A 22,821-nucleotide genomic window follows, 5' to 3' on the forward strand; every position below is an offset into this window, starting at 1 on the left:
TTAGGGCTTCTATCCCTCTAACTATTTTCTTAGCATCAGGGCTTAATTGAAATAGGAGTTCTCCAAAACTCATTTTCGTACTTTTAAGGTGAAGAAAAGAAGTGATTTACTATAGAGTGTATTACACTTATTTGTATAATTTGCACGACGTTTCGAACCTCCATGGTTCATTCTCAAGTGAACAGATCTTACAATACTAGTTGATTTTATACCCGCATTAGGTCAGGTGATAATACAATGAAGGTGAAAACACGGGGGGATACATAAGGGATAAACATAGGGGCTGCAGAAGGCTTATTGGCCCATACGAGGCATCTCCTATCTAAACACAAAGATTAATCCAGTGTAATTGGCCTGTTATGTTGGACATTGTCTTCTGTGTTGGCATCGATATGTTCTTGTCTTGTCCTTACTCTCATGGTGGGTAGAGTAAATAGTTCCGTGATTTGGGTGTTCATGGTAGGTCGCTCTATTCTTATGTGAATTGCCTCAAGAATTTGTAATCTTCTTGAATCTTGGGTTTTGTCTATTATGCAAGTATTTTTGTTCGCACCTTAAAAGTACGAAAATGAGTTTTGGAGAACTCCTATTTCAATTAAGCCCTGATGCTAAGAAAATAGTTAGAGGGATAGAAGCCCTAAACCAGAAAATAATAAATACTGAATATGCGGTCATATTCAATGAAACATGTTTGAAAGAAAACCTGCTGCCAGTATACACCAATATAAACCCACATGACCCAGCAGTCCGCAATACAGAGTTTACCTATAGGTATAGGCAAGAGCTCATTCGGCATTCAACTAAACAAGAAGAAGGAAGCCCTCCAAACCTTTATAGAGCAGGCGGAGCATCTGTTAAACAAATGGACCCAGTACGACATCCCTATCCAACTCAAGCAAACCATCAACAGTGAACTATTTAACCTGAAACAACAACATAAAACTCTTGTAGAAACAAAGACACTCCGTAAGTTAACATCCCTAAACGGTGGACAGCTAAAAATCCCGCGTCCTAAAGATGGCTACTTTAACCTGACTTCTTATGATCTTACCCAGGACCAACGAGACCTCTTAAATCTTGGTCTGAATTGTCAATTCTTATCTAAACCAAAGATGCATCAAAAACGCCTGGAAATCGAAATGCTTCTGGACGATATCCATAAGCTAGAAGACAACAAAAAAGTCATCACCACTGACACACTTCAAGCTGAACTACTTGCAGAAGCAGGGAAAAAACGAGGAACATATTCATCTACAATCTTAACCCCACTACTCAAAGAAGCAGCGAAACAACTAAAAAATCTGAAAGACGTAACAATAAGAAAAGCCGACAAAACAGCAGCATATGTATTGATTCCTACCCATGAATACATGAACAAAATTAGCGACATCCTAAGTGACGACTCCAAATTTCAACGAATCACGAGGAACCCCGTAGAAGACCTTAAACGGAAAGTAAACAAAACAATTACAGCAATCAACGCAAAGAAAGGTAGTGTGCATTTCAATAAACTTCAAGGCGACTATGGCTTAGGATATGCCTACGGCAATGTTAAGACGCATAAACCAGGTAACCCACTACGCCCTATAATCAGCCAAATACCAACCCCAACTTATCACCTGGCAAAGAAACTCAATGAACTCCTAACTCCATACACTCCAAGTAAGTTTAGTCTACAATCATCAGCAGATTTCCTAGAATTGATCAAATCTACCCAGCCCGATGGAATCATCGCTTCCCTGGACGTTGAATGCCTTTTTACCAACGTCCCAGTCGACACAACCATAGGAATGATACTGGACAGAGTATACAGAGACGAGAGCACCCCCAAATTAGACATACCTGAGCCACACTTGAAAAGTCTTCTCGAAGCATGTACAAAGGAAGCCCCTTTCATCAGTCCACAAGGAGACATGTATTTACAAATAGACGGAGTAGCAATGGGCTCCCCCTTAGGAGTTTTATTTGCTAATTTTTATATGGGAACCATCGAAGATAGGGTCTTCAGTAGCAGAGAAAAACCAACTGTATACTGCCGTTATGTAGATGACATATTCGTAATAGTAAAAGACTCAGATGAACTAATTGACCTAAAAAGACACCTAGAGAGAGAGTCAGTACTCCGATTTACACATGAAAATAGTGAAAATAACAGTCTGCCATTCTTGGATGTACTAATAACAAAAACAGGAACCTCTTTAAGCACCAACGTATATACCAAGCCCACCAACATAGGATTATGCCTGAACGGTAGAAGTGAGTGCCCCCAAAGATACAAAGCCAGTGTTCTCAATGCTTATATTCGTCGAGCGCTTACCCACTGCTCTGAATGGAGCAACGTGAGTAGAGAGTTTGAAAGAGTAACTCAGGTATTGGTGAACAACGGATATAGCAACGCGGAAATAAACGCCGCTATAAGAAGACACTTGGACCGTTGGTATAATTCAGAACCTAGAACAGAAACCACAACACCCCCAATAAAATTATATTACAAATCAACCATGCACAGTGAACATATAAAAGAGGAAAGAATAATGAAAGAAATAATCCGTAAAGGAGTAAAAAGCACTACTCCTAACCAAAACATAAACCTGATAATATTCTACAAAACCAAGAAGACTTCCGAACTCCTTATCAAAAACAGCCCGAAGCCGACGGAGAACTCTCTACAGCAGTCAAGCGTTGTATACATGTACACTTGCCCCCACGAAGGATGTAACCTTCAATGTAAGTACATAGGTATGACGTCGACCAAGCTGACGAGGCGTTTGACATGCCATCTTCAATCTGGTGCCCCAAGGAATCACATGAGACAAGCCCATGACATTACTCTAACAAGAGAAATGTTGAACAAGAATACTTGCATAATAGACAAAACCCAAGATTTAAGAAGATTACAAATTCTTGAGGCAATTCACATAAGAATAGAGCGACCTACCATGAACACCCAAATCACGGAACTATTTACTCTACCCACCATGAGAGTAAGGACAAGACAAGAACATATCGATGCCAACACAGAAGACAATGTCCAACATAACAGGCCAATTACACTGGATTAATCTTTGTGTTTAGATAGGAGATGCCTCGTATGGGCCAATAAGCCTTCTGCAGCCCCTATGTTTATCCCTTATGTATCCCCCCGTGTTTTCACCTTCATTGTATTATCACCTGACCTAATGCGGGTATAAAATCAACTAGTATTGTAAGATCTGTTCACTTGAGAATGAACCATGGAGGTTCGAAACGTCGTGCAAATTATACAAATAAGTGTAATACACTCTATAGTAAATCACTTCTTTTCTTCACCTTAAAAGTACGAAAATGAGTTTTGGAGAACTCCTATTTCAATTAAGCCCTGATGCTAAGAAAATAGAGGGATAGAAGCCCTAAACCAGAAAATAATAAATACAGAATATGCGGTCATATTCAATGAAACATATATATATATATATATATATATATATATATATATATATATATATATATATATATATATATATATATATATATATATATAAAAATATATATATATATATATATATATATATATATATATATATATATATATATATATTATTAAATATGACCGAAAAAGTAAGATTAATAATTCTAACACGAATTTTCTCAATCTTTCGTACATTACGCTTCACTGTTGGAGGTAAATCAAAAATCACTTCTCCAAAATTCATTTTTATTTCTAGTCTGACGCGACACGGGCGCGTTTCGTAAAACTTATTACATTTTCAAAGACTTCACAAATACACAACTGATTAGAACTTACGTCTCTCTGATATTATATCTACATTTGAGTGAGGTGGGAAGGATGATGTGGCATTAACACAAGACAGAACAGGGGATATTAATAGGGTATTAAAAGTATCAACACAAGACAGAACAGAAAACAATGGGTATTGAATAGAAGTGTTTGTAGAAAGCCTATTGGTCCATATTTCTTGATGCTTCTATATTGGAGCGGAGTCTTGAGGTGGGTAGAATATAGTTGTGCAATAATTGGCTGTTGATTATGGTGTTGACTTCTTGATGTGTAGTGCCTCGCAAACGTCAAGCCGCCTGCTATCGCTGTATCTATCGATGATTTCTGTGTTGTTTACTAGGATTTCTCTGGCGATGGTTTGGTTATGGGAAGAGATTATATGTTCCTTAATGGAGCCCTGTTGCTTATGCATCGTTAAACGCCTAGAAAGAGATGTTGTTGTCTTGCCTATATACTGGGTTTTTTGGAGCTTACAGTCCCCAAGCGGGCATTTGAAGGCATAGACGACGTTAGTCTCTTTTAAAGCGTTCTGTTTTGTGTCTGGAGAGTTTCTCATGAGTAGGCTGGCCGTTTTTCTGGTTTTATAGTAAATCGTCAGTTGTATCCTCTGATTTTTGTCTGTAGGGATAACGTTTCTATTAACAATATCTTTCAGGACCCTTTCCTCCGTTTTATGAGCTGTGGAAAAGAAGTTCCTGTAAAATAGTCTAATAGGGGGTATAGGTGTTGTGTTAGTTGTCTCTTCAGAGGTTGCATGGCTTTTCACTTTCCTTCTTATGATGTCTTCGATGAAACCATTGGAGAAGCCGTTATTGACTAGAACCTGCCTTACCCTACAGAGTTCTTCGTCGACTTGCTTCCATTCTGAGCTGTGGCTGAGAGCACGGTCGACGTATGCGTTAACAACACTCCTCTTGTACCTGTCGGGGCAGTCGCTGTTGGCATTTAGGCACATTCCTATGTTTGTTTCCTTAGTGTAGACTGCAGTGTGGAAACCTCCGCCCTTTTCCATGACTGTTACATCTAGAAAAGGCAGCTTCCCATCCTTTTCCGTCTCGTAAGTGAAACGCAGCACGGAACTCTGCTCAAATGCCTCCTTCAGCTCCTGCAGATGTCTGACATCAGGTACCTGTGTAAAAATGTCGTCAACATACCTGCAGTATATGGCCGGTTTCAAGTTCATGTCGACTAAGACTTTTTGCTCGATGGTACCCATGTAGAAGTTTGCAAACAGGACACCTAGGGGAGAACCCATGGCGACCCCATCTACTTGCTTATACATGTGCCCATCCGGGCTCAAGAAGGGTGCCTCTTTAGCACAAGCTTGGAGTAGTTTCCTCAGAATACTTTCTGGCATGTCAAGAGGAGTACAGGCTGGATCACGATACACTCTGTCGGCTATCATTCCGATTGTCTCGTCCACAGGTACGTTGGTAAACAGCGATTCTACGTCCAACGAGGCTCTTATCCCTGTGGCCCGTGTGCCCCGCAGTAAGTCCACAAATTCCTTTGGAGACTTCAGGCTGAAGGCGCAAGGAACATAAGGAGTCAGCAGGCCGTTGAGTCGCTTCGCCAGTCTGTACGTGGGTGTGGGTATCTGGCTAATGATTGGCCGAAGTGGGTTTCCAGGCTTGTGCGTCTTGACATTTCCATACGCATATCCAGGTTTATATTCCCCAATGATCTTTGGCAATCATTAGCCAGATACCCACACCCACGTACAGACTGGCGAAGCGACTCAACGGCCTGCTGACTCCTTATGTTCCTTGCGCCTTCAGCCTGAAGTCTCCAAAGGAATTTGTGGACTTACTGCGGGGCACACGGGCCACAGGGATAAGAGCCTCGTTGGACGTAGAATCGCTGTTTACCAACGTACCTGTGGACGAGACAATCGGAATGATAGCCGACAGAGTGTATCGTGATCCAGCCTGTACTCCTCTTGACATGCCAGAAAGTATTCTGAGGAAACTACTCCAAGCTTGTACTAAAGAGGCACCCTTCTTGAGCCCGGATGGGCACATGTATAAGCAAGTAGATGGGGTCGCCATGGGTTCTCCCCTAGGTGTCCTGTTTGCAAACTTCTACATGGGTACCATCGAGCAAAAAGTCTTAGTCGACATGAACTTGAAACCGGCCATATACTGCAGGTATGTTGACGACATTTTTACACAGGTACCTGATGTCAGACATCTGCAGGAGCTGAAGGAGGCATTTGAGCAGAGTTCCGTGCTGCGTTTCACTTACGAGACGGAAAAGGATGGGAAGCTGCCTTTTCTAGATGTAACAGTCATGGAAAAGGGCGGAGGTTTCCACACTGCAGTCTACACTAAGGAAACAAACATAGGAATGTGCCTAAATGCCAACAGCGACTGCCCCGACAGGTACAAGAGGAGTGTTGTTAACGCATACGTCGACCGTGCTCTCAGCCACAGCTCAGAATGGAAGCAAGTCGACGAAGAACTCTGTAGGGTAAGGCAGGTTCTAGTCAATAACGGCTTCTCCAATGGTTTCATCGAAGACATCATAAGAAGGAAAGTGAAAAGCCATGCAACCTCTGAAGAGACAACTAACACAACACCTATACCCCCTATTAGACTATTTTACAGGAACTTCTTTTCCACAGCTCATAAAACGGAGGAAAGGGTCCTGAAAGATATTGTTAATAGAAACGTTATCCCTACAGACAAAAATCAGAGGATACAACTGACGATTTACTATAAAACCAGAAAAACGGCCAGCCTACTCATGAGAAACTCTCCAGACACAAAACAGAACGCTTTAAAAGAGACTAACGTCGTCTATGCCTTCAAATGCCCGCTTGGGGACTGTAAGCTCCAAAAAAACCAGTATATAGGCAAGACAACAACATCTCTTTCTAGGCGTTTAACGATGCATAAGCAACAGGGCTCCATTAAGGAACATATAATCTCTTCCCATAACCAAACCATCGCCAGAGAAATCCTAGTAAACAACACAGAAATCATCGATAGATACAGCGATAGCAGGCGGCTTGACGTTTGCGAGGCACTACACATCAAGAAGTCAACACCAGCAATCAACAGCCAATTATTGCACAACTATATTCTACCCACCTCAAGACTCCGCTCCAATATAGAAGCATCAAGAAATATGGACCAATAGGCTTTCTACAAACACTTCTATTCAATACCCATTGTTTTCTGTTCTGTCTTGTGTTGATACTTTTAATACCCTATTAATATCCCCTGTTCTGTCTTGTGTTAATGCCACATCATCCTTCCCACCTCACTCAAATGTAGATATAATATCAGAGAGACGTAAGTTCTAATCAGTTGTGTATTTGTGAAGTCTTTGAAAATGTAATAAGTTTTACGAAACGCGCCCGTGTCGCGTCAGACTAGAAATAAAAATGAATTTTGGAGAAGTGATTTTTGATTTACCTCCAACAGTGAAGCGTAATGTACGAAAGATTGAGAAAATTCGTGTTAGAATTATTAATCTTACTTTTTCGGTCATATTTAATAATATATGTCTACAGGAAAGACTGCTACCAAAATATACTAATATATATATATATATATATATATATATATATATATATATATATATATATATATATATATATATATATATATATATATATATATATATTATTAAATATGACCGAAAAAGGAAGATTAGTAATTCTAACACGAATTTTCTCAATCTTTCGTACATTTCTTTTCACTGTTGGAGGTAAATCAAAAATCAATTCTCCAAAATTCATTTTTATTTCTAGTCTGACGCGACACGAGCGCGTTTCGTAAAACTTATTACATTTTCAAAGACTTTAGTTCACAAATACACAACTGAATAGAACTTACGCATCTCCGATTTTATATCTACATTTGAGTGAGGTGGAAGGGGTGATGTGGCATTAACACAAGACAGAACAAGATGTGGCATTAATAGGGTATTAATTTCATCAGCACAAGACAGAACAAAAGGTGGTATTAATAGGGTATTAATTTCATCAACACAAGACAGAACACGAAACAATGAATATTGAATAGAAGTGTTTGTAGAAAGCCTATTGGTCCATATTTCTTGATGCTTCTATATTGGAGCGGAGTCTTGAGGTGGGTAGAATATAGCTGTGCAATAATTGGCTGTTGATTGCTGGTGTTGACTTCTTGATGTGTAGTGCCTCGCAAATGTCAAGCCGCCTGCTATCGCTGATTTCTGTGTTGTTTACTAGGATTTCTCTGGCGATGGTTTGGTTGTGGGAAGAGATTATATGTTCCTTAATGGAGCCCTGTTGCTTATGCATCGTTAAACGCCTAGAAAGAGATGTTGTTGTCTTGCCTATATACTGGGTTTTTTGGAGCTTACAGTCCCCAAGAGGGCATTTGAAGGCATAGACGACGTTAATCTCTTTTAAAGCGTTCTGTTTTGTGTCTGGTGAGTTTCTCATGAGTAGGCTGGCCGTTTTTCTGGTTTTATAGTAAATCGTCAGTTGTATTCTCTGATTTTTGTCTGTAGGGATAACGTTTCTATTAACAATATCTTTCAGGACCCTTTCCTCCGTTTTATGAGCTGTGGAAAAGAAGTTCCTGTAAAATAGTCTAATAGGGGATATAGGTGTTGTGTTAGTTGTCTCTTCAGAGGTTGCATGGCTTTTCACTTTCCTTCTTATGATGTCTTCGACGAAACCATTGGAGAAGCCGTTATTGACTAGGACCTGCCTTACCCTACAGAGTTCTTCGTCGACTTCCTTCCATTCTGAGCTGTGGCTGAGAGCACGGTCGACATATGCGTTAACAACACTCCTCTTGTACCTGTCTGGGCAGTCGCTGTTGGCATTTAGGCACATTCCTATGTTGGTTTCGTCGAAGACATCATAAGACATCATAAGCACTGGGTGACATTGCAAAGAACCTCCTGGTGGAACTAACCAGATTCACCAACACATGTCTAGCTGGCAACATACCAGCGACCATAAGACCTATCTTTTTTGGAGCATCTCTCAGTGCTCTAAAGAAAAAGGATAGAGGGATCAGGCCAATAGCTGTGGGCAATTCTCTCCGGCGTCTCGTCGCAAAGGCAGCTGCAAGAACAGTTAGTGATGCAGCGGCCAACATGCTGAAGCCAAAACAGCTCGGGTTTGGCATTCCACAAGGGTGTGAGGCGGCAGCCCTTGCAGCTCGAGCCTTCATCGCCAACAGCACAGACGAAAAGGCCCTTATCAAGCTAGATTTAAAAAATGCCTTCAATTTGGTGCGGAGGGATGTTGTACTCCGTGCGGTTCATAGTCATTTCCCTTCCCTCTACCCTTTTGTACATTCATGCTACAGTATGGATCTTAAGCTACTTTTTGGCGAACATGAAATTGACTCGCGAGAAGGCGTCCAACAGGGTGACCCCCTTGCTCCTCTCCTTTTCTGCTTAGTCATCAAACAAGTCACAGAGGTCCTGTCCAGCGAGCTTAACATCTGGTTCTTGGATGATGGTACCCTAGCTGGTTCCCAAGACTCAATCCTGGAGGACATCAGAAAAATCCAGGAGCAAGGTGCAGTTTTAGGCCTCACCCTGAACCCTTCTAAATGTGAAATATTATGTTCCAACCAGGGCATCGTAGAGAGAATAGAGGGTCTTCTGCCAAATATCCATAAAACTAAACCTGAAGACAGCACACTCCTAGGAGCTCCCCTGGGGTTGAAAGCCATCGATGAGGTCCTTGATAAGAAAATCGCCGACCTTAAGAGGATGGATGGGAGGATTGAGGATATTGATGCTCATGATGCACTCTACCTCATCACCAGATGTCTGTCGCTCCCCAGGTTAACCTACTTTCTGAGGTGTTCACCATCTTACAGTAGCCAAAAACTAAGTGAGTATGACCGGTTACTGAAATCAATACTAGAAAAAGCCCTTAACCTCTCTCTCGATGACCTACAGTGGAAACAAGCCTCTCTTCCCGTAAGACTTGGGAGCCTCGGAGTTCGAACAGCAACGCAAATCGCTGTTCCAGCCTTCCTGTCCTCCTTATCAGCATCCGACGACCTTGTGAAGGAAATTCTACCTGCCCACTTACATCAGCTGGCAGGTGTACATGATCCCAATTTTACACGCTGTGCCACAGAGTGGGCCTCTCGTGCAGGCCAATCACCTCAACCACCATTCTCAAAAGCCCACAAGCAATCCAGCTGGGATGGCCCCATTGTAGACCAAGTTGCTGCAGAGTGCCTGGGTGCTGCAACAACACAACACGACATTGCTCGCCTCACAGCAGTAGCAACACCACATGCAGGGGATTTCCTGTTAGCAACCCCAATGTCGGCATCTGGCACGCGTCTCACACCACACGCCCTCCGAATTGCTGTGGCCCTCCGCCTTGCTGCCCCAATCCACACCAGATATAGGTGTATTTGCGACGAGGTGGTGGCTGACAGGTTCGGCCACCATGGCCTACTCTGCCAAAGCACAGGGGGATGGCACTCGAGGCACAGTGAAGTTAACGACATCATCAAGAGGAGCCTCACCACAGCTGGATGCCCAGCTGAAAGAGAGCCCCGTTACCTAACGCCCCGTAACTCTGATGCTCTTATTGGTCGCCCAGATGGTATCACAGTGAACCCCTGGAAGAATGGCAAGCAGTTTGTATGGGACTACACGTGCGTATCAACCCTGGCTAACACCTACATTAACCTCAGTGTTGCACAACCAGGTGGTGCTGCCACCCCCAGGGAAGCAGCCAAATCCTGTAAGTATAGAGAACTGGATCACCACTACAATTTTGTCCCCATTGCTTCTGAGACACTCGACGCCTGGGGTAAAAGTGCTACCAGTTTTTTTGAAGGAACTGGGTTCTAGGCTCATTGAAACAACAAGGGACCCAAGATCTGCAAGCTTTCTTTTCCAGCGCCTCAGTGTGGCGATACAGAGGGGAAATGCGCACTGCATTCAGGGTTCCTGCCCGCCATCTGAGGAGCTGGAGGAACTCGACAACCTATGATAACCATCTTTGTAACCCATATGTAACTCCTTTTTTGTAACAAAGTTCAAATAAAGTAAATATATATGTGTACATACAGAAGAATGGGGGTGGTAGGAGAAGATAATATTAGTGTTCAGTGAGAAACCACAAGGTCTCCTCTGAATACTTTTTATTTTCTTCTCCGAGGCTATGGGTCCCCACATTGGCACCAGAGGTGGTACCCCCATATAAAATATATATATATATATATATATATATGTGTGTATATCACGAGAATAAACACGTGATTAAGAATGTGACAATGTCAGACCACGGAGGAAAAATGAAACAGGAAATTTCCTTAAGTACTTTCGTATATTAAAGTATATTATCCTTCTGAAGATGTATTTAATATACGAAAGTACTTAAGGAAATTTCCTGTTTCATTTTTCCTCCGTGGTCTGACATATATATATATATATATATATATATATATATATATATATATATATATATATATATATATATATATATATATATATATATATATATATATATGTATGTCGTACCTAGTAGCCAGAACGCACTTCTCAGCCTACTATGCAAGGCCCGATTTGCCTAATAAGCCAAGTTTTCCTGAATGATTATATTTTCTTTAATTTTTTTCTCATGAAATGATAAAGCTACCCCGTTTCATTATGTATGAGGTCAATTATTTTTAATGGAGTTAAAATTAACGAAAATATATGACCGAACCTAACCATCCCTACCTAACCTAACCTAACCTATCTTTATAGGTTAGGTTAGGTAGCCGAAAAAGTTAGGTTAGGTTAGGTAGGTTAGGTAGTCGAAAAACAATTAATTCATGAAAAGTTGGCTTATTAGGCAAATCGGGCCTAATAAGCCAACAATTATAATAAGCCTAATTATCATCTAGAAATTATACATTTCTTAGATGATAATTAGATATGGTGGGTAAAAATTTCCCACAAGTTTTGTGTTATAAATATATTCTCATAGACATATTTTAATTAGGATACACTCTATTAGCTCACAGTTAATATATTCCCTACCTTGAACGATATTAAATAGTGTTGCAGGTTCTTTGTCTAAACATGACTGAACTTTTATTTCAGTAAGGTCTGATTAGGATGAGTTTCAAAACATATTTTTCCACAATTCATCATTGATATAGAAATTAATTACATTGCGTTTTTGTTTCTGATTGATTTTACTATATGCTGATTTTGAGGTCATTTGAATGCGACTGGTCATTTAAATTTTAATGAACTTAGAACGAAAATTGAAGTTAGATCAAGATGATGATTTGCTCTGGATTTGTGATGTTTTCGATTTTCAAAATATATTTATATTGCTGGTGATTTTCATATGATTATTTGAATACAAAGACAATAACTGAATGGTGGTTTTTCATTTTTAATTGTAAACGCATCTACTATATATTTTATTGTGTTAAGGATCTGAGTACAGAAAAGTTTTACATAATTAGAACAAACCTTGTTAATTGTTTATTCATCATACTGAAAAACGAGTAATTTTATTATACATAATTCATTTTCAAACTAGTCCGAAATTTCGGTGTCCTTCAAGGATGCAAACACTGGAGTTCCCTCATTGTCAGCGATCAATAAAACTTTATATGTTAAAAAGATGTGTAGGTTATATGTACATTATAACAGACAAATATTTATGTTAAAACCAAAATTTTACAACTTACCTCAATGCCAATATTTAATGAATCTTATGTTCCGTGAATGTGAATTATTTCTGCAACTTAGAACTTAAAATTTGAAAGTAATGTAATGAGGTATTCTTGAGGTATTCGTAAGGTGCTATCTCCTCCCTATCACACACTCACACACTCACCCTGAGTGTTCCCTCTCTATCACACCTTCACACACTCACCCTGAGTGTCTGTATCAGCTGAGCCAAATCTATGGAAAAATGTATGCTTCCTTTCCGTAAGTTAGTCGTAATGGCTTGGTGCTTCCTCCTGATAGTTCCCGTCCCTTCCCTTCCTTTCCCTGCACATTAATGTGTCAACATTAATGTGGTCTCCGTGCAGTCTGCACGGAGACCGTGCAGACTGCAGCTTAACTGCAGTCTCCGTGGTGTAGTGGTAAGACACTCGCCTGGCGTTCCGCGAGCGCTATGTCATGGGTTCGTATCCTGGCCGGGGAGGATTTAATGGGCGCAATTCCTTAACTGTAGCCTCTGTTTAACGCAACAGTAAAATGTGTACTTGGATGAAAAAACGATTCTTCGCGGCAGGGGATCGTATTCCAGGGACCATAGGATTAAGGACTTGCCCGAAACGCTACGCGTACTAGTGGCTGTACAAGAATGTAACAACTCTTGTATATATCTCAAAAAAAAAAAAAAAAAAAAAAAAAAAAAACTGTAAACTTATCACTTCCTTCCCTCCCCTCCCATCCCCTCTCCCGCTGAATTTCCAATTCCTTGGGACGGATATGGAGACATGTCATTCAGACCCCAGAGTATAAATAAATATTGAGTCAAGGATCCCTTTGTAGTTTTGGGTGGTCATTTATCAGCTTTGCATAGTAAGTTCCTTCCCTATACCCTCTTTCCCCTTCTCACTTCCCTCGCCCCTTCCCTTTCGTCCCCTCTCCTCCCTCTCCTTTCCCCATTTCCATGGACGAGGTATCATTCTATCAGTCCGGGTACAATACAAAAACATTGTTTTCAAGTTACCTCCTTGAACGACAGCACAAGAAGGCCTGTTTCAAGTGTCTTGTTTTTGTCAAACTCCTCCAGTTGTTAGAAACTTTCCACCCAGGGCAGGCTGAAATACTCTCATTGGTCTAGGACTAGGACCCTTGGCCTAGACCTACTCCCATTGGTCCTACTCCCTAGACCTACTCCCATTGGCCGAGTGTTGGAGGGCACAGGGCCCTGGTTTGAAGGGAGTGAATGTCAGTCTAGGGGTGGGGTTTCTCAGGTCCAGGGCCTGGCACGCCATTGGCCGAGTGCCAGGTCACTAAGGATAAGTTTAAAATGATTGGAGGTAGTCCTACAATGGGCGGAATTTTCTTGAACAACAAGCTGTAGGGTGGCCGTCCTTGGAAGAGGAAGAAAAGTTTTTAGTGAATGTGACTTGCGGAGTGCTGGGGCAGAGGTTAACACCACACCTTGGAAGAGCAACACCATCTTATCTAGGACATGGCAGGGAAGATAAAGTGCTTTGTAGTGTTATGTTCAATGACTAGGGTCTACTCGCAGTGCCTCAAAAGATAGGAATTGCTAGACTACAATGTATTTATGTGCCATTTTTATTAATAAAACTTATGTAGTATTCTAATGTGTATTTCATATTTCCCCTTAATTTGTGTCTGAGTCATAGTATCCCGACTGACGGTGTACATCCCCAGTGATCCTCCTAGTTCCCTTTTGTTAATAAATATGTCCCCTTGTCTTGAGTAAGCATTATTTTAGGAATTCCATCCATCCTTCCGCAGTAATCAAAGTTCAAGCTCCTGCTAAATATATGTTTAATTGACCCCTCTTCTCCTGGGTCAATTAGCTCATTCCCCTTTCATTAGGAGAAGTGGTGGCAGTGTTGATTATTAAGTGAAGGGCAGCAGTGATGTTCCATTGGTAAGTTTACACGTGGTAGCAGTGGTGCACAAAACTGATGTTATAATACCTCTATCAGTGTGGGGCAATTATTATCAGTTACGAATTATTGCCAGTTACTAATGCACACTGCTTACCGTCTCATTTGTAGGCTACAGTCCCCTGTGTTGTTGAGTCCTCCACTCAATACTACAGTTCAAGTTTCCCACTATTTGATTATTAATGACTTTTACCTTACAAGCTAGAAACGGCAGTATGGATATTCCTTTAGATCAATTTACACATACACACCAAGGTAGAAGTTAGTTAAACTTAGAGCAAATTGAAAACAAATTTACTAAAGATGGATATGAATACATTGCACTATCAAAGTAATCCAGTAAGACATTAAGAATTGTGGTATGTTAGGATAAATACATCATGAATACTCAGTTGGCTGAAATTTTGTAGGATAGTTGCTCCCGAACCACCAAGAAATCACAATAATCTCTGTACAATCAAAGAATTTTACACAAATCGTTCTCTAGATATTAGCAATGACTATAACAATAACAATAATATATACTATAAGAGAGAATGTCTGTTTGTCTGCTTAATGTTGGAGGCCAGACACTTGGGCCAAGCCTCACCCAAATTGGGAGAGGGAATGGACTGGGGGACGGGATCAACATAGGCTGGTTGGACTCGCCAGAATTGAAAAGGAAACAACATGTCATGGTCACATTCAAACTCCCGCGATGATTTTTGGCATGTGTTTATTCATCATACTGAGAAACGTTTCACTCTGTTGTATATAATAAACAATCCAATTATTCAGAAATTTGGTTTTCTTCACGGTTGCAAACATTGGATTTCCCTCAGTGAAAAGCTCTGCAATGAAGAAAACTTTATATATTAAAATGGATTTCTAGATTATATACACATTATAACAGGTCAAAATTTATGTTAATACCATAAAATTACAATTTACCTACTTTGCCCAATATTTAAAGGGTAATAAGTTTGGTGTATACTAGTTATTTCTGCGACTTAGAAATTCAAATTTTTAATAAATGAAATGAGGCATCCATATGGTGCCATCTCTGTGTAAATATTGTGTTGTGTAGCTGAGTAGCCTGCCGGTTTCACAAATATTTTAAAAACAAACATATCAAAACTATTTTTTCTTTCATAATATTCACCATTCCGCACTGATCTCAGAAAAGTTAACAGAAATTTCCTGCTATCCATAATTTGCCTGTATTCGCATAAAACAGACGATCCCTCAACAGCTTTAAAAGTTTCTCAAACCACGCCACTTTCTCAGACTAAGGGGGAACTATTCCTGTTTTAGTGTTTCACTCTGCCAAGCCCCTTTTCCCCAGGGACCGCCCACCCATTAGACAATTAAATTATATTTTTAATTCGAGAGAGAGAGAGACTAACAGACAAAAAGAGAGACCCAATAGTAGTATACATAAAATAATGATAGCATCACAAAAATTCTCAAAAAAAAAATTAATGCAGCCTTGTAATTTTCTTCATCTCTTACTTTCTAAATACTACCTCGCCACTGTATAAATTCCTCAGCATTTGGTGTGTCAGTCATCTCTTATTCCTTAATCAATGACTTTAACGCCTATAAAAATAAATTAACATTGGCATAAACACAATAAATGCAAATAATCAACAGTTAAATTTCAATCTTTAATATCTTATGCCTGAGCTGTTATTTTTTTCAATCGAAAATGTCCTATTACTGTCAAATTTACTTTATCACCAATGCGTGTAATATATCGTTAAAAAACTACTTTTAAAGACCGACAAGCTGAAACCTAATATATTTTCAGTTATTTGGGGTGTGTTTACAGGGTTACCTTGAACCTGTAAATTCTCTCACAGGCCACTACCTATCAAGGAATTGTAATTAATCTAACGATATCAGCGCTGCTCAAGACTTAAACCTCAGTTTACGGACCCCACATCTCCTATTGTCTCTTTCAACTTTATCTCACCACCTCTGCGGATTCTTAAACTATCTGCTTGTGCCCTTACTCACTGGTATCAGGTATACACTCATTAGTCCTGTTAATATATTGGCACTGATTTACTGTCTTTAAACTTCTGCAAAGAATGGGTCAGTCTTCACTCGACTGCCGGGGCTTCAATCACTCCCTAATACTGTTGTCTAACTAACAACACTCTCTCAACTGTTCAATTGATCGGTTCTCACACAACCACCTGGGGCTCCAACCACTGGTACTTGCTGCTGTACAAACCAACCCGTCCTCCTAATAGCACGTCGCAATTTGACGTATACTTTACCTAAGGCCAAAACTCTCTTATCAGAAAATGATAACGACTCACGAACTTTACGTAATTTCCGGTTTTCTGTTCGTAGGTCTTCTGGTAGATTAAAATAGGTCAGTTTAGTACGACAGTTTCTTGACTTTACGAAAACGGGCTGCTTAGCTAATCCTTGGGCTTGCAAGGCCCTCCAATCATGCTTCATGTTGACTGCTTCCCATCTTGGCCCGTTATTATGGCAATGCTTCATTTGCAGCATCTATTATTTTCTGCGTTGCCGTCCTCTTGGAGGGGGGGAGGGGTAAACTTCCCTCGCTCTTCTAAGTTCCTCTTCACCACAAAATCTTCCCTAAAATCACAAAAATGCATTCATCTGACCATACCTAATTTCGGGTGAGTTACACATATTGGCATAAATAAAGAGAAAAGACAATGGTGACTGAGTATATACACCTCCTACACAGGTGGAGTAACTGGAATCATGACTCCAGTTATTTGGCTTATTAGTAAGAGGGATAAGACAAATTTGTAAAAATAAGGTTGTTCTGACAAAAGATTGAAGAGATGAAAGAATTAATGTTGAGATGTTGAAAGAAAACTAATTTTGCAAACTAGGAGTTGATTGTGATACTCAATGAAACGAGACCTAAAAAAAATAATCACAGTGATACGGGATGTGTTGAAATAACTTGTTGAAAAGTGAGACGGTTATGTAGGTTTGATAAGGAAGTGACGAAGGCTACTGATGAAAAGACAAAACATTAAATTGTGCATATAAAGTAAAATAACATACAAAGTAACAAAGCTAGCACCTGATAATTCAATACCAGTTCTAAGCAGCTCTGAATCCTTGTAACGACAAGTGCAATGAAAATGACTGAACTTCTTGATTCTTGCCTTATAAACAAGATAAAAAATTTAATTGGCTACATTACATGCTGCCTTACCAATGCCAGGTTATCTGCCTCTTAAATCGCAAATCAGTGAGTAAAAAACGTCCCTATATAAAAAAAACTGTGCACATATACTTGGAGCGCATATTGAAACTTTCTGCTAGACTTGTCGTGATCAACAAACATTACCATTAATCTGAAAGAAGTAGGGTTCTAGTTGTACACAAAACGAAAAAAAGACATCAGTAGAAACCTATAGTTGTTAGGTAGATCTTCCTTGTTTTTGCAGTGAAAACCCCATTTATTACAACTACTTGTTTATACATACAAAATTAATTTTAGAAATAAAATAAGCATATGAAATTTGCTAATACTGTTGATCATAAAATGCAACAACAATCTTCAGACCTAAAGGACTTGTGTATAAGCTTCAGAAACTTGTTGATGATAAAAAGCATCAAATCTTCATTGAAAATTACTTAACTGTTTTCGTAAATAGCATGTTGTCATAAACAACAGGTTATTGTAAATAGTGATACATATGTTTTGAAAACCTACGTCGAGGTGAGTGAACCCATGAGTGGTGTGATTTTATTATTCTTGTAAGGTGTCTTTTTCCATGACATCCAGGAGCTAATACTATGGGCTATAGTTCCTATGTAGGTGATTGGGTGCTCATTTTTTTCTTCAGGAGAAAAGAGAGAAGCTGTGAATCACATTAATGACATGCTTAAAAAATAATTGATCTTGGGTATGATAGTGGTAAGTTATTGTTGCCCCTAATAAACTTAACTGATTGCACTCTCACAGAAACACTAAATATATTGTTTTGTCATAAGACTAGAGAAGAAAACTCTTATAAAAACTAATCACAATATTAGCAGTAACAATTATTTTAAAATTTCAAACGACTCATTAAAAATGTTACAGTGAAATGTACTAAGAAATAACCTTAGTTTCAAATGGTTGTGCATCACCAATGTACTAATGAATGTATACACTCTACAATCTGTATAAATACAAATGCAAATGTTCGTTTGTTCAAAATCGCTAATCTCCGAAAGTTCTTCACCGATTGCCTCGAAATTTTGACACAACTTTCCATTCGCATTCGAACAAGTTTTTAAATTCATACTATAGATGTCACGTCTGTGACGGGAAAAACACATGCTTTTTTTAAATTGTGTTTTCAAATGTTTTTCATGTGAGGGAAATCTTCCAAACTTTTTTACCTATTGCTTTGAAATTTTGACACATTATTGCATTCGAATAGGAACATCTTTTTATATATCTACTATATACATACCTTACCTGCGACAGGAAAAAACATGTTTTTTTTTAACAGTGCCATCTGTTGAACGTAAGAGCAACACACGCTGTAATCTCCGAAATTTCTTCACCAATTGCTTTGAAATTTTGACTCAACGTTGCATTCGAATAGGAGCATCTTTTTATATGCCTACTATATGGATGACATCTCTGAGACAGGTAAAACATGCGTTTTTGAAAAACAGCACCATCTGTTGCACATAATAGCAATATGCACGCTGTGCTAAATATGTCACAAATTCCATTTCAATTTTTCCGATTACATTGATAAATTTTATTTTCATAGATTTCGATTTATTTGATTTTTTATTGAATTATTTTGTGTGATATTGCGTTGGAATTAAGCTGTGATGTTTACCTTACCGGTCTTTTCGTAACTATAAGTATAGATGCCATACCTGTGACAGGTAAAACTATGCTTTTCTTGAAAAGCAGCACCATCTGTTGCATGTCAGAGCAACACACATATTATATAAAAATATGTTACAATTCTATTTCAATGTTTCTTATTGCATTGATAAATGGAATTTTCATAGATTTTGATTTATTTTCATTTTGATTTAATTATTTTGTGTGAATTGCATTGGAATTGAGCTTTCTTGTCTATATAAATAAAAATGGAAATGTTCGTTTGTTCAAAATCGCTTATCTCCGAAAGTTCTCCACCGATTACTTTGAAATTTTCACACAATGTTCCATTCGCATCAGAGCGGGTTTTTATAAGCATATTATATTGCTGTCACATCTGTGACGGAAAAAAACATGTTTTTTTTTTAAACTGTGTTTTTCATGTGTTTTTCATGTGCTTCGAAACCTGTTTACTGATTGCTTTGAAATTTTGTCACAATGTTGCATTTGAATAGGCGCATGTTATTATATTCTTACTATGTACATGTCTCACTTGTGATGGGAAAGAACATGCTTTTTTGATAAACAGCGCCATCTGTTGGACGGTAGAGCAACACACACAGTTATCTCCCAAAGTTCTTCACTGATTGCTTTGAAATTCTAACACAACGTTCCATTCGAATATGTGCGAGTTTTTATATGCCTACTATATAGATGCCACACCTGTGACAGGGAAAAATATAATTTACAGAAAAAACAGCGCCATCTGTTGAACGTAATAGCAACATACACACGCTATACTAAATATGTTGATTTCCACTTCAATGTTTCCGATTGCATTAATAAATTGAATTTTCATTGATTTCGATTTATTTTAATTTTTATTTAATTATTTTGTGTGACATTGTGTTGGAATTGAGCTGTGTTGTTTACCACACCATTCACTTCGTAAGTATAAGTATAGATGCCACACTTGCAAAAGGTAAAAACATACGTCTTTTTTTAAGAAACAGCGCCATCTGTTGCATGTAAGAGCCATACACACTATAATAAATATGTTATGATTCCATTTCAATCTTTCCAATTGCACTGACAAATTAAATTTTCATATATTTTGATTTATTTTCATTTTGATTGAATTATTTTATGAGATATTGCGTTGGAATTTAGCTGTGTTGTTTACCATACCGTTCATTTTGTGAGTATAAGTATAGATGCCACACAACTGTGACAGTAAAAACATGCATTTTTGAAAAACAGTGCCATTTGTTTCCATATAAATAGATAAATTTAATTTTCATAGATTTCGATTTATTTTCATTTTGATTCAATTATTTTGTTTAACATTGCATTGCAATTGAGCTGTGTTGTTTACCATACCGTTCTTTTCGTAAGCATAGGTATAGATGCCAAACCTGTGATAGGTGAAAACATTATATTTTTTAAGAAACAGCACCATCTGTTGCACGTAAGAGCAACTTACACTATACTAAATATGTTACGATTCCATTTCAATGTTTCCGATTGCATTGCCAATTTAACTTTAATAGATGTTTATTTGTTTTCGTTATGAGTTATTTTTTTCTTGTGTGACATTGCATTGGAATTTAGCTATGTTGTTTATCATTACGTTCATTTTGTGTGTATAAGTATAGATGCCACTCCTGTAACAGGTAAAAATGTGCATTTAAAAAAAAAACACTGCTATCTGTTGCACTTAATAGCAACACTTGCTATACTAAATATGTTAAGATTCCATTTCAGTGTTTCCGATTTCATTGATAAATAGAATTTTCATAGATTTCGATTTATTTTCATTTTGATTTAATTATTTTGTGTGACATTGTGCTTGAATTGAGTGGTGTTGTCTACCATACTGTTCATTTCGTGAGTATAGTTTATGTTTTTATTTTTTCACATCTTTTTTTAAACTGTTTTTCATATACTTCAGTGATGGGATGATGGGAACATCAGATCATTTGGGAATGCATCAGACAAGGGAGTGGGGGAATGGTGGGGAGGAAGAGGGGACGGGAATGGGCGATGGTGTGGAGGACGAGGAGACTAGGAAGTTGGGGATGGAGGGGACGAGGGGACTGGGGATTTGGGGATGGTGGGGACGAGGGGACAGGGGGAATGTAGATTGATGGGGAGGACAGTCAGACAGGGGAGTTCGGGATGGTGGGAAGACGAGGGGACAGGGGAGGGGGGGGGAATGGTTAATAAGATGAGAGGACTAGGAAGTGGGGGATGGAGGGAGGATAAGGAAATGGGGGAGAGGGAAATGGTGGGGAAGACGAGGGGACTGGGGATTGGGGAATGGTTGGGAGTACAAGGGGACAGGGAAGGGGGGAATGGTGCGGAGGACTAGGAGATACGAAAAGGTTGCTGAGGCTCAGCAATTCACATGCGTTGCTGAGCCACAGCATCACATGGTCGGGTACTGTTAATATTTAAATAAAAATGTATATGTTCGTTTGTTCAAAATCGCTAATCTCCGAAAGTTCTGCACCGATTGGTTTCAAATTTTCACACAATGTTCCATTTGCATCCGAGCAGGTTTTTATATACATATTGTATTGATGTTACGTCTGTGACATAAAAAAACATTTTTTTTTAACTTTTTTATCTTTTTGTAAAGAATTTCTTTTCCATTTGTAAAGAAGTTTTTTGAAAAACCTCTTTACCGGTTGCTTTGAAATTTTGACTCTACGTTGCATTTGAATAGGCGCATGTTTTCATATACCTACTATATACATGCCCCCACCTGTGACAGGAAAAAACATGCTTTTTTTTAAAATAGCATCATCTGTTGTACACAAGAGCAACACATGCTGTAATCTCCCAAAGTTCTTCACCGAATGCTTCGAAATTCTGACACAACGTTCCATTCGAATATGTGCCTATTTCTATATACCTACTATATAGATGCCACACATTGGACAGGTAAAAAACATTTATTTTTAAAAAAAATGCGCCATCTGTTGCACGTATTACCAACACACACGATATACTAAATATGAGGGGACGGGGGAGTTGGGGATGGTGGGGGACGAGGAGACTGGGGAATGGAGAATGGTGGGAAGGACAAGGGGACAGGAGAGTGAGGGATTGTGCGGAGGACAAAGGAATATGGGAGGGGGGATTGATAGGGAGGACAAGGGGATGGGGGAGTGGGAGATGGTGGAGAGGACGAGGGGACTGTGGAGTGTGGAGTGGTTAGGAGGACGTGATGACGGTGGAGTGGGGGGATGGTGGGGAGGACATTGGGATGGGGGAGGGAAGAAATGGTGGGGAGGACTGGGAGACAGGGGAAAGGCTTATGTGGCTCAGCAATGCACATGCATTGCTCAGCCACAGCAACTCGTGGCCGGGTACTGCTAGTTCCTAAATAAGATAAAAAATAAAGTACTCACCGTTTATTTGGAATTCTTGTCCACAGTCATGTCTTAAATTGTTAAGCAAAATTCCAGAATAAACTGCACATATAGTGGAAAGCAAAATTAATTTACTTGACTAAGTATAGTAAATGCAGGATTTCCAATGCAGTTATTGGCTATGGCTGGTCTGTGCCTTTTGTAAAAGATTCAAAATATGCCTGTCTCCCAATTTACTTCTCTACAGCTACGACCCTC

Source organism: Procambarus clarkii, chromosome 28 (genome assembly GCF_040958095.1).
Source record: "Procambarus clarkii isolate CNS0578487 chromosome 28, FALCON_Pclarkii_2.0, whole genome shotgun sequence".
Lineage (NCBI taxonomy): Eukaryota > Metazoa > Arthropoda > Malacostraca > Decapoda > Cambaridae > Procambarus > Procambarus clarkii.